The sequence below is a fragment of the Theropithecus gelada genome, chromosome X, assembly GCF_003255815.1.
Source record: "Theropithecus gelada isolate Dixy chromosome X, Tgel_1.0, whole genome shotgun sequence".
NCBI classification, from domain to species: Eukaryota; Metazoa; Chordata; class Mammalia; order Primates; family Cercopithecidae; genus Theropithecus; species Theropithecus gelada.
Window position 1 is genome coordinate 82,618,968 of NC_037689.1, and position 13,256 is coordinate 82,632,223.

Sequence of the window (13,256 nt, forward strand, 5' to 3'; positions counted from 1 at the left end):
CTCTGTCGCCCAGGCTGGAGTGCAATGGCGCGATTTCTGCTCACTGCAAGCTCCGCCTCCCGGGTTTATGCCATTCTCCTGCCTCAGCTTCCCAAGTAGCTGGGATTACAGGTGCCCACCACCATGCGCCCGCCACCTTGCCCGGCTAGTTTTTTGTATTTTTTAGTAGAGACGGGGTTTCACCGTGTTAGCCAGGATGGTCTTGATCTCCTGATCTCGTGATCCGCCCGTCTCGGCCTCCCAAAGTGCTGGGATTACAGGCTTGAGCCACTGCGCCCGGCCTAATTTTTGTATTTTTAGTAGAGACAGGGTTTCACCATGTTGGCCAGGCTCATCTCGAACTCCTGACCTCGTGATCTGCCCACTCCAGCCTCCCAAAGTGGTAGGATTACAGGCGTGAGCCACCTCATCCGGCCTGTTTTCAATTTTTAATATTAAAAATATAATGCTTTGATGGGCATATTTTACACGGATCTTCATGTTCATCTTTGATTATTTACTTAGGGTAATGTTCTAGAAATGACATTACTAGATGCAAGGGTATGAAAATTCTTTTTTTTTGAGACAGGATCTCTGTTGCCCAGGCTGGAGTGCAGTGGCACTATCATGGCTCACTGCATCGTCGATCTTCTGGGCTCAAGCAATCCTCCCACCTCAACCTCCCGAGTAGCTAGGACTACAGGTGTGTGCCACCACGCCTGGCTAATTTTTGTATTTTTTGTAGAGATGGGTTTTCACCATGTTGCCCAGGCTGGTCTTGAACTCCTAGGCTCAAGCAGTTCACCCACCTTGACCTCTCAAAAGTGCTGGGATTACAGGTGTGAGCCACTGTGCCCAGCCTGAAAATACTTAATGCTCTTGATGCATGGTGTCAAATAGCTTTCAGCAAAGTTGTACTGAGTTACACTCCCAAGCAGTGTTTCAGGGCCTGGTTTACCACATTCTCATCATAATATTTTCTTTAAAGGTATACTGTGTTTAAAAACATGTTTTGGGCTGGGCGAGGTGACTCACGCTTGTAATCCCAGCACTTTGGGAGGCCGAGGCGGGCGGATCATGAGGTCAAGAGATTGAGACCATCCTGGCCAATATGGTGAAACCTCGTCTCTACTAAAAATACAAAAATTAGCAGCTGGGTGTGATGGTGCATGCCTGTAGTCCCAGCTACTCGGGATGCTGAGGCAGGAGAATCACTTGAACCCGGGAGGTGGAGGTTGCAGTGAGCAGAGATCGCGCCATTGTACTCCGGCCTGGTGACAGAGCGAGTCTCTGTTTCAAAAACAAAACAAAACAAAACAAAACAAAACATGTTTTGAAAACAGGTAGTCCCATGTTCAAATGCTGGCTCTACCACTTAGTGATGTTAGGAATGTCACTCAATCCTTCTAATCTTCAGATTTCTCATCTGTAAAAACAGGCATACTACCACCTACCCTCAGGGTTATTGTGAGGATTAAGGGAGACTACATACTAGATTGAAACATATGAAACTGCCAATATTTATTCGTTTTGACCTGCAAAATTGTTTTTCATATGGTTAAACCTAATACATAAAGCATGTTATGTGATCTGGAATATTATGTGATCAATAAATGGTAGATATAGAAATTATTATCATGGAAGTGGGATGATAAAAGTGAATGGCATCCTTACTGAAACCTCCAAACTTAGAAGAAATAAGCCCAGATAAACTCCTTAAGAAAAACTGACCTTTTTAGAAAAGGATTGGAAGCCAGGAGTGGTGGCACGCACCTGTAGTCCCTACTACTTGGGAAGCTGAAGTGGGAAGATTGCTTGAGCCCAGGAGTTCTGGGTTATGATGACTGAGTGTCTGCACTAAGCTTGGCATCAATATGGTGACCTCTTGGGAGTGGGGGACCACCAGGTTACCTAAGAAGAGGTGAATGAGCCCAGGTCGGAAACCAAGCAGGTCAAAACTCATGGGCTGATCAGTAGTAAGGTCACCCCTGTGAAAAGCCAATGTAATCCAGCCTGAGCAACACAGTGAGACCCTGAAAAAAAAAAAAAGAAAAGAAAAAGAAAGAAAGAGAGAGAGAGGGGAGGGAGGGAGGGAGGGAAGGAAGGAAGGGAAGGAGGGAGGGAGGGAGGGAGGGAAAGAAAAGAGCAGGTCTCAAGGAAGAAGAGATCAATACTATGGGGAGGCTGGGCGCAGTGGCTCACACTTGTAATCCCACACTTTGGGAGGCAGAGGTGGGCAGATCACCTGAGGTCAGGAGTTCGAGACCAGCCTGGCCAACATGGCGAAACCCCCAACTCTACTAAAAATACAAAAATTAACTAGGCGTGGTGGCACACACCTGTAGCTACTCAGAAGGCTAAGGCAGGAGAATCACTTGAACCCGGGAGGCGGAGGCTGCAGTGAGCAGAGATCGTGCCACTGCACTCCAACCTGGGTGATAGAGGGAGACTCTGTATCAAAACAAACAAACAAACAAAAAACTGTCGGGAAACAGTTGGAGGTCACCTTTTGCTTCCCATCTATAAATCTCTCTTGTAGTTTACATTTTACTATCCTTACTTTTTTTGTTGTAGTTGTTTGTTTGTTTTAGACAGAGTCTTGCTCTGTCACCCAGGCTGGAGTACAGTTGTGTTATCATAGCTCATTGTAGCCCTAATCTCTTGGTCTCAAGAGATCCTCCTGCCTCAGCCTCCCAAGTAGCTGGGATTACTGACAAGTGCCACCACACCTGACTAATTTGTTTTTATTTTTAGTGGAGCTGGGTCTCTCTGTGTTGCCCAGGCTGGTCTTGAACTCCTGAGCTCAAGCAATCCTCCTGCCTTGTCTTCCCAAAGTATTGGGATTACAGGTGTGAGCTACTGCGTCCGGTCTAAATAGTATCCTCACTTTATGGAAGATGGGAAAGTGCAAATGTCCTACATTTCAAAAAGGAAAATAAGGAAACTATAAACTCATAAATAAGGAAACTATAGGCTGGGCACAATGGCTCAGCACTTTCGGAGGCTGAGATGGGAAGATCACTTGAGCCCAGGAGTTCGAGACCAGCCTGGGCAATGAAGCGAGACCCTGTCTCTACAATAAAAATTTTATAAATTAGCCAGGTACGGTGGCATGCATCTGTAGTCCCAGCTACTTGGGAGGCTGAGGTGGGAGGATAGCAAATTATAGAATAATCAGGTGTAAGGCCAGGTGCGGTGGCTCACACCTGTAATCCCAGCACTTTGGGAGGCCAAGGCGGGAGGATCACGAGGTCAAGAGATCAAGACCATCCTGGCCAACATGGTGAAACCCCATCTCTCCTAAAAATACAAAAAATAGCTGAGCATGGTGGTGCCCGCCTGTAGTCCCAGCTACTGGGGAGGCTGAGGCAGGAGAATCGCTTGAACCTGGGAGGCGGAGGTTGCAGTGAGCCGAGATCGCACCACTGTACTCCAGCCTGATGACAAAGCAAGACTCTGTCTCAAAAAAAAAAAAAAAAAAAAAAAAAAAGTGAGGTGTATGTCCATGGTTAGTCTGGTATGTCTAATGGAAAACAGAGAGAAAAGAGAAATGCATAAGCCAGTGCTTCTCAAATTTGGGTTAACAGTAAGAATCAGCTGAGTTGCTTTTAAAGCTAGTTTCCAAACTCATACCCCAGACACACTGAATCTGACTCTGGAGGAGGGGCTTGGAAACCAATAGTTAAACATGTACCCCAAGTGATTATGATAACCAGACAAGTCTGGGAAACAACTGAACCTTATGGCTTTCAAGAAGGCAAACTCGCAATAACCTCATGGATGAGGAAATATGAGGTGGATGATAGGACAGGCAATATTGGTAATAACAAAATTAGGATGAGTCAAAATGTAAGGGACCTATCAAAAAATTGATTAATTACTATGGTGGTTTTAACATATGCCCACAACTTCTTGGATATATCTTCCTCTGCAAAGTGGAACTTAATTTCCCCAGCTCTTGAGTGTGAGCTGGACTTAGTGACTTGCTTCTAAAGATTAGAGTATGCAGCTGGGCTCGGTGGCTCACGCCTGTTCATCCCACCACTTTGGGCAGCTAAGGTGGGCAGATCACTTGAGGACATGAGTTTGAGACCAGCCTGGCCAACATGGCGAAACCCTATCTCTACTAAAAATACAAAAAATGAGCCGGGTGTGGTGGTGTGCACTTGTAGAACCAGCCACTCTGAGGCTGAGGCACAAGAATCACTTGAACCCGGGAGGTGGAGGTTGCAGTGAGCCGAGATTGCACCACTGCACTCCAGCCTGGGCGACAGAGTGAGACTCTGTCCCCCACAACACCCGCCAAAAAAAAATTGTTTTGTAGACACAGTGGGGGGTGTTGTGGTCTCCCTATTCCCTATGTTCCCTAGGCTGGTCTCAAACTCCTGGCCTCAAGTGATCCTCCTTCTTTGACCTCCCAAAGCGTTAAGATTACAGGCATGAGCCATCAGGCCCAGCCAACAGTAACTTTATAGTGGAGAAACCTGGCATTGCTTCTCAGCCTTTTGGTTAAGATCAAGTGGAGAAACTTGGCAGACAGCTCTTTAACCAAGTGATCAATATTAATATCACCAATAATAAGTTATGTTGATGTTATACGTACCACCTGATATGATGCAGATGTACTTCATCTCTGTGGTATTCTGCCCAAAAATACATTACCGAGTCTAATAATGAGAAAAACATCAGACAAACCCAAATTGAAAGACATTCTACAAATAGCTGGCCAGTACTCTTCCAAAACATCATGAAAGACAAGGAAACACTGAGAAGATTCACAGATTGGAGAAGACTAAAGAGACACAATGTTCCACATTGAAATCCTAACTGAATATCACGAAAAGATAAAAAATAAACAAACAAAAAAAGAGACATGATGACCAAATGCAACGTGGTATCCTGAATCAGATCCTGGAAGGGAAAAAGGATGTTAGTGGAAAAACTAGTAAAATTTGAATAAAGTCTATAGTTTAAAGAACTATACCAATCCTAATAATTTAGTTTTAATAAATGTGCCTTTAGTAATATGTTAACATTAGGGGAAGCCAGGTAACGGGTATATGGAAAACTCTTTTCTATAAATCTAAAATTAGTTCAAAATAAAAGTATTGAAGGAAAAATGTGATTTTTTTTTTTTTTTTTTTTTGAGACGGAGTTTCGCTCTTGTTGCCCAGGCTGGAATGCAATGGTGCGATCTCAGCTCACTGCAACCTCTGCCTTCCGGGTTCAAGTGATTCTCCTGCCTCAGCCTCCCGAGTAGCTGGGATTACAGGCATGCGCCACCATGCCTGGTTAATTTTGTATTTTTAGTAGAGACGGGGTTTCTCCATGTTGATCAGGCTGGTCTCAAACTCCCGACCTCAGGTGATCCACCTGCCTCGGCCTCCCAAAGTGCTGGGATTACAGGCCTGAGCCACCAAGCCCAGCTGAAAAATGTGATTTCTTAAGCTAGGTGGTAGGTACACATTTAATGGTTTTATTATTCTCCACATCTAATATATCCTATATTACTTTAGGATAATATTTTAGGATAATTATTTAGGACTTTTTTATTCTATATTATTTTACACATGAACTATTTCATAATTTAAAAAACAAGGCTGGGAGTGGTGGTTCACACCTATAATCCCAGCACTTTGGGAGGCAAGGCAGGAGGATTGCTTCAGCCCAGGAGTTTGAGACCAGCCTGGGCAACATAGTGAGACCCACATCTCTACAAAAAAAATTAGCCAGGTATGATGGCACACGCCTGTAGTTCCTGCTACTCAGAAGGCTGAGGTGAGAGGATCCCTTAGACCAGGAATTCAAGGATGCAGTGAGCTGTGATTGTGCCACTGCACTCCAGCCTGGGTGGAGAGTGAGACTCTGTCTGTAAAAAATAAAAATAATAAACAATTATATTTTCCTTTGTTAATAAATAATAAAGGAAAAATGTAAGGCTTCTAAAATAAGCCATCCTTGGAAGGGATCTTTGAGATTTTTAACACTCTAAAGTCAATTAAGTTGATTTGGAATAAGCACAGGATTGGCTGTGCCAGTAGGTAACACACTTCTATTTCAGAACTACCCTGAGCTCTATCTGATGAAATGATGTATTAACAGAATAAGGGTAGTAAGCAAGTCATCAGATGAGAGTCCAGAATACAGGCCAAATTCATCAATATTCACCAGCACTATCTGGAAGCGGGGAGTGTTCTGGTAGAAATCCATCCCTATAGAGAAAATGGGTGCTTGATGATAACTAGGCATTAAAATCATTGAACGCAACAACTAGACATCATATGCCTTCTCATGTGATACAATAGGAAGCATACGCCATCACTTACAAAGCATCTTGCTACTCCCTGATCCACAAAAATAAAATCTTTTTTTTTTTTTTTTTTTTTTTTGAGGCGGAGTCTTCACTCTGTCCCCCAGGCTGGAGTGCAGTGGCACCATCTCGGCTCACTGCAAGCTCCGCCTCCCGGGTTCGCGCCATTCTCCTGCCTCAGCCTCCCGAGTAGCTGGGACTACAGGCGCCGCCACCGCGCCCGGCTAATTTTTTGTATTTTAGTAGAGACGGGGTTTCACCTTGTTAGCCAGGATGGTCTCGATCTCCTGACCTCGTGATCCGCCCGCCTCGGCCTCCCAAAGTGCAGGGATTACAGGCGTGAGCCACCGCGCCCGGCCAATAAAATCATTTTTTACCTGAGTCTAATCCAGCCTACTGGATTGATGGTCTAAATGTCCATTGATAGTACAGAAAAATACTGGGTATACAATCAGCCATACTATGAGAAATTCAAAATCACCTGGTTTCCTCAAGAAATAAATGCCATTTTTAGGCTGGGCAAGGTAGCTCACCCCTGTAATCCCAGCACTTTGGGAGGCCGAGGCGGAGGGAATCACCTGAGGTCAGGAGTTCGAGACCAGCCTGGCCAACCATGGCCAACATGGTGAAACCCTGTCTGTACTAAAAATACAAAAAATAGCTGGGCGTGGTGGCAGTTGCCTGTAATCCCAGCTACTGGGGAGGCTGAGGCAGGAGAATTGCTTGAACCTGGCAAGCGGAGGTTGCAGTGAACTGAGATTGTGCCACTACACTCCAGCCTGGGCAACAGAGGGACACTGTGTCTCAAAAAAAAAAAAAGAAAAGAAAAAGAAATAAATGCCATTTAAAACAATTCCTGCATAATTAGCTCATGAAAGAAAGAAAGAAAAAGATTGGTGGGACTTTTTTTTTTTTTTTTTTTTTGGTGTGTATGTGTGTGTGGAGACAGGGTCTCACTCTGTCGCCCAGGCTGAAGTGTGGAGTGCAGTGGTGGGATCATGGCTCACTGCAGCCTCTGCCTCCAGGCTCAAGCGATCCTCCTGCCTCACCCTCCTGAGTAGCTGGGACTTACAGCACATGCCACCATGCCTGGCTAATTTGTGTATGTTTTGTAGTGATGGGGTTTCACCATGCTGCCCAGGATATTCTAGAATTCGTGACCTCAAGCGATCTGCCTACCTTGGCCTCCCAAAGTGCTGGCACTACAGGCCCGAGCCACCTCCCCTGGCCTGAACTCTTAAAGATTATAAAAGACTTCAAAGACAATGTCTAAATCCTGATGTCAACAAGACAAATGTATAAAAACATTTTTCAAGACAATGGGGAACTTTGAACATAGATTGGGTATTAGATTGTATTAGGGGATTATTATTACTTATTTGATACGTGTTATAATGGCAGAAGCATTTTGGGGAGGCTTGTTTCATTTTTGTTTTAGAGATAGGGTCTCATTCTGTTGCCTAAGCTGGAGTGCAATGGTATGTGTGATCATAGCTCACTGCAGCCTTGAACTCCTGGGCTCAAGCAATCCTCCTGCCTAAGCCTCCCAAGTAGCTAGGATTACAGGTATGCGCCACTAAGCTAGCCCATTTTATTCTTATTCTTATTTTGTAGAGATGGAGGTCTCGCTATGTTGCCCAGGTTGGTCTCAAATTCCTGGGCTCAAGCTATCCTCTTGCCTCAGCCTTCCAAAGTGCTGGGATTACAGGCATGAGCCACTGTGCCTGGTCAGACGAGTTATTGATTTTAGAAGTTTTTATCTGTAAGAGATACTGAAGAATTTACTGGTAAAATAAAATGTCTGGGATTTGTTTTAAGATACCACAGCATCTTTCTAAAAAAGGGTGGGGGCCAGATAGATGAAAGAAGACTGGCAAAATGTTGTTAATTGTTAAAGCTTGATAAGGGTTCACTATACTCTTAAAGGTTCATTATATTCTTTCTGGTTTTTTTGTGTGTGTTTTTTGTTGGCTTTTTTTTTTTTTTTTTTTTTTTTTGAGACGGAGTCTCGCTCTGTCACCTAGGCTGGAGTGCAGTGCCGTGATCTTGGCTCACTGCAACCTCCACCTCCCGGGTTCAAGCGATTCTTCTGCCTCAGCCTCCCAAGTAGCTGGGACTATAGGCATGCGCCACCATGCCTGGCTAATTTTTGTATTTTCAGTAGAGACGGGGTTTCACCATATTGGCCAGGCTGGTCTCGAACTCCTGACCTCAAGATCCGGCCGCCTCGGCCTCCCAAAGTGCTGGGTTTACAGGTGTGAGCCACCACACCCGGACCATTATATTCTTTCTACCTTTAAGTATGTTTAAAATTTTCCATAGCAAAAAGCTAAAAATAAAATCCAACTTACTGCCTGGTTCTGATTTCTCACCAAGCAACATTCTGATTAAAATGTCTTCTGGGCACAGAAGACATATATGTGTGTGTGTGTGTGTGTGTTATATATATAATTTTTTTTTTTTTTTTTTGGATTCAAGGTCTCACTCTGTTGTTCAGGCTGGAGTGCAGTGGTGTAATCTTGGCTTACTGCAACCTCTAACTCCTGGGCTCAAGCAATCCACCTAAGCCTCCCGAGTAGCTGGGACCACAGGTGCATGCCACCATGCCTAGCTAATTTTTTTGTATTTTTTTAGTGATGGGGTCTTACCATCTTGCCCAGGCTTGTCACCAGCTCCTGGGCTCAAGCAATCCTCCCGCTTCAGCCTCCCAAAGTGCTGTGATTACAGGCGTCAGCCACCACACCTGGCCACTTACGTATATATTGAGAGGCTATCTTTGACGTTTCATTATCTATGGTAAGACTTGACATCTAGAGATAACTCCAGGCAGTCCTCTTTACACAGCTCCAACTGATAGCAAAAGCACTCTAATTGCTTGAAACTTTAATAATTACAGGTTTGCACGGAAAAACCTAGAATTTATGTCATAAAATGAAGAGCCCTTGAAATTAGGTCAATTGGCTACACTGGGATGTAAAAATATTTTAATGGAATGGATGTATTTACTATGTAATAACTTCTAAATATGGATTAAAAATCGTCATGCCAGAATTGAGTTAAAGGGAACACCTTCTGGTTTAATTGTAAGAAACTTTTTTTGAGACAGGGTCTCACTCTGTCACCCAGGCTGGAGTGCAGTGGCATGATCACGGCTCACTGCAGCCTCAGTCTCCTGGGGCTTAAGCGATCCTTCCTCAGCCTCCTGAGTAGCTGGTGCCTCAAGCATGCACCACAATGCCCAGCTAATTAAAAAAAAAAAATTATTTGTAGAGACAGTGAGGGGGAGTCTCTCTACGTTGCCACACTGGTCTCAAACTCCTGGCCTCAAGAGATCCCCGCAGCCTAATTGTAAGAAATTTGTCTTACCTTTTAAAAAATGTATATTACACTTTCTGGTAAACAAATTCTGTGCAGCTCGATTTTTTTTTTTTTTTTTGAGAAGGAGTCTTGCTCTGTTGCCCAGGCTGGAGTGCAGTGGTGTGATCTCAGCTCACTGCAAACTCCGCCTCCCAGGTTCATGCAGTTCTCCTGCCTCAGCCTCCCGAGTAGCTGGGAACTACAGGTGCCTGCCACCACGCCTGGCTAATTTTTTATATTTTTAGTAGAGACGGGGTTTACACTGTGTTAGCCAGGATGGTCTCGATCTCCTGACCTCGTGATTCGCCCGCCTCGGCTTTCCAAAGTGCTGGGATTACAGGCGTGAGCCACCGCACCTGGCCTGCAGTCTGATATTTATTGCTTAAAAGTTTGGAGAACCAGGCCGGGCGCGGTGGCTCAAGCCTGTAATCCCAGCACTTTGGGAGGCCGAGACGGGCGGATCACGAGGTCAGGAGATCGAGACCATCCTGGCTAACACGGTGAAACCCCGTCTCTACTAAAAAATACAAAAAACTAGCTGGGCGAGGTGGCGGGCGCCTGTAGTCCCAGCTACTCGGGAGGCTGAGGCAGGAGAATGGCGTGAACCCGGGAGGCGGAGCTTGCAGTGAGCCGAGATCGCGCCACTGCACTCCAGCCTGGGCGACAGAGCAAGACTCCGTCTCAAAAAAAAAAAAAAAAAAAAAAAAAAAAAAAAAAAAAAAAAAAAAAAGTTTGGAGAACCCATACTTACTTGGTGATCTTAAGAGTTAAATGTTGACTTAGAATTTAAAGTTAAAAAAAAAATGAAGAGAAAATGAAATGAGAAGCAAACCTTTTAAAATTCTCAATTTTTATTCTAAATTTGAATTTTGGAAATATATAAAGAAACTGTATTATAGTACTTGGAGCTGTCCAGAGCTCTCAAGTATTTGTTTTGCTTTCATTTGACTGTGTCATCTAGTTTATTTTAAATAACAGAGAGTCAAGTAAGTTGAAAAGATTGCTTTCTAGCCCTGTCAGAAATGGGAGACGAAATCAGTAAGTGGTTCTGAAGCTTTTCCCCTATCTTTATACATTTTCTTTTTTTTTCTTTTTCTTTCTTTTTTTTTTTTTTTTTTTGTAGAGATAGGGTCTTGCTATGTTGCCCAGGCTGGTCCTTTATACATTTTCATCTGTAACAGTGGCTCACCAAGGCACTACTTTACAGCCAAGGGGATACTGCTTCTCTAGTTGTGACTATTTATGTTTCCAATTTCCCATTACAGCCTTTTCTTTAAAGCATTCCTGATTTCATAGGAAGAAGGAAACACAAGGAGAAAGTAATTTTGTGATCACTGATATAACATGCCCTCCAACTCAAATGTAATTTAACTGCTTACTCTATTTGACCACTTCTTACATATACTGTAGGATAACTGAGTCAAATTTCTGGTTAATGGAAGGTCTTATGTGCTACATAAGAGAGTCACGAACACAAGATACAAGTACACATTTTTATTTTATTGTAAATCAGGAGGAATGGATATTTAAACAAGACGAAACATGGTAACATGGAGTTCACTGAAAACACTGGATTCCGAGTCCCCAAAATGTGGACAATCCAAACCTATACAGGCAAAATTTAAAATAAACGATTTCAAACTTTTATATCCATTTAAACCAACTTGTAGAATTTATATGTAATTTTAATCATCACAATTTATGCATGATGGACGAAATATAAAATGTTAAGAGCAATTTATTACTAAAAAGCCTTGACTATTGGCCGGGCACGGTGGCTCACACCTGTAATCCCAGCACTTTGGGAGGCCAAGGTGGGCGGATCACGAGGTCAGGAGATCGAGACCATTGTGGCTAACACCGTGAAACCCCGTCTCTACTAAAAATACAAAAAAAAAAAAAAAAAAAAATTAGCCGGGCATGGTGGCAGACGCCTGTAGTCCCAGCTACTCTGGAGGCTGAGGCGGGAGAATGGTGTGAACCCTGGAGGCGGAGTTTGCAGTGAGCCGAGATGGCGCCACTGCATTCCAGCCTGGGTGAGAGAGCGAGACTCCATCTCAAAAAAAAACAAACAAACAAACAAAAAAAAAACCTTGACTATTAAGTTATTAACCAGAAAGCAAAGAATAAATCTGCAAGATGATATACCTAGTAATTTTTAAAATTATGACTATATTTCTTCTAAAGTACTTGTATTTACCAAAGGATTATTATTAATAATGTCGCTATTGCTTTAGGGACTATCTGCATCACAATTACAGGTGTGCATATTATAAATGCACATTCCAAGCCCAGGAATTGAAATTTCACAATAAGCGATCCCTACTCCATTTTGATGCACGTTAGTTTAAGCAGCTGATACAGAGAATAACATTAATTTGGGAATGTTGCTGGATCAGAGTTTCCCAAACTTCTCAAGTAAGAATCACTTAGGTCATCTATAAAATATACAGACTACCACCTCTTCTCCACTAGATATTCTGACTCAAGAGGGCTGAACTGGGGCCTAGAATCAGTGCTTTTTTTTTTTTTTTTTTTTTTTTTTTTTACAAGTACACCAGTTGCTTATTTTCTTTTTTTCTTTTTTTTTTTTTTTTGAGACGGAGTCTTGCTCTGTCACCTAGGCTGGAGTACAGTGGCCGGATCTCAGCTCACTGCAAGCTCTGTCTCCCAGGTTTATGCCATTCTCCTGCCTCAGCCTCCCGAGTAGCTGGGACTACAGGCGCCCGCCACCTCGCCCGGCTAGTTTTTTTGTATTTTTAGTAGAGACGGGGTTTCACCGTGTTAGCCAGGATGGTCTCGATCTCCTGACCTCGTGATCCGCCCGTCTCGGCCTCCCAAAGTGCTGGGATTACAGGCTTGAGCCACCGCGCCTGGCCACCGGTTGCTTATTTTCAAAATTGGGGGAAGGGAAAAAGATTGTTATATTTAGCAAATATTGTACTGTAATTCCCAAGATCCTAGATCTGCAAATGAAGCTTAAACTATCCATAGGAAAAAAAATTTTTGGATGACCAGGTGCGGTGGCTCATGCCTGTAATCCCAGCACTTTGGGTGGCCAAGGCGGGTAGATCACCAGAGGTCAGAAGTTTGAGACCAGCCTGGACAACATGGTGAAACCCCGTCTCTACTAGAAACACAAAAATTAGCTGGGCGTCATGGCGCATGCCTATAATCCCAATTACTCGGGAGGTGGAGGCAGGAAAATCACTTGAACTGAGGAAGTGGAGGTTGCAGTGAGCCGAGATTGTACCACTGCACTCCAGCCTGGGCAACAAGGGCAAAACTTATCTCAAAAAAAAAGGCCAGGCATAGTGGCTCAAGCCTGTAATCCCAGCACTTTGGGAGGCTGAGGCGGGCGGATCACGAGGTCGAGATGGAGACTATCTTGGCCAACATGGTGAAACCCCATCTCTACTAAAAATACAAAAATTAGCCGGGCGTGATGGCACGCACCTGTAGTCCCAGCTACTTGGGAGGCTGAGGCAGGAGAATCGCTTGAGCCTGGGAGGCGGAGGTTGCAGTGAGCCGAGATAGCGCCATTGCACTCCAGCCTGGCGACAGAGCGAGACTTCATAGTATCAAAAAAAAAAAAAAAAAAAAGCCCGGG

General features: G+C 44.0%; 1 protein-coding gene and 1 pseudogene across 2 annotated transcripts in view; one reads left to right on the forward strand and one right to left on the reverse strand.

Annotated features, from left to right (window-relative positions):
- TAF1 (TATA-box binding protein associated factor 1) overlaps positions 1-13,256 on the reverse strand; it is a 178,546-nt gene that overhangs the window by 56,473 nt on the left and 108,817 nt on the right. The gene's annotated exons all lie outside the window — the stretch shown is intronic.
- Positions 11,197-13,256, forward strand: part of LOC112615193 — a 6,299-nt pseudogene continuing 4,239 nt past the window's right edge. The window contains exon 1 of the transcript XR_003117300.1: positions 11,197-11,260. The product of XR_003117300.1 is annotated as a keratin, type II cytoskeletal 8 pseudogene (transcript). The remainder of the gene's footprint in view (positions 11,261-13,256) is intronic.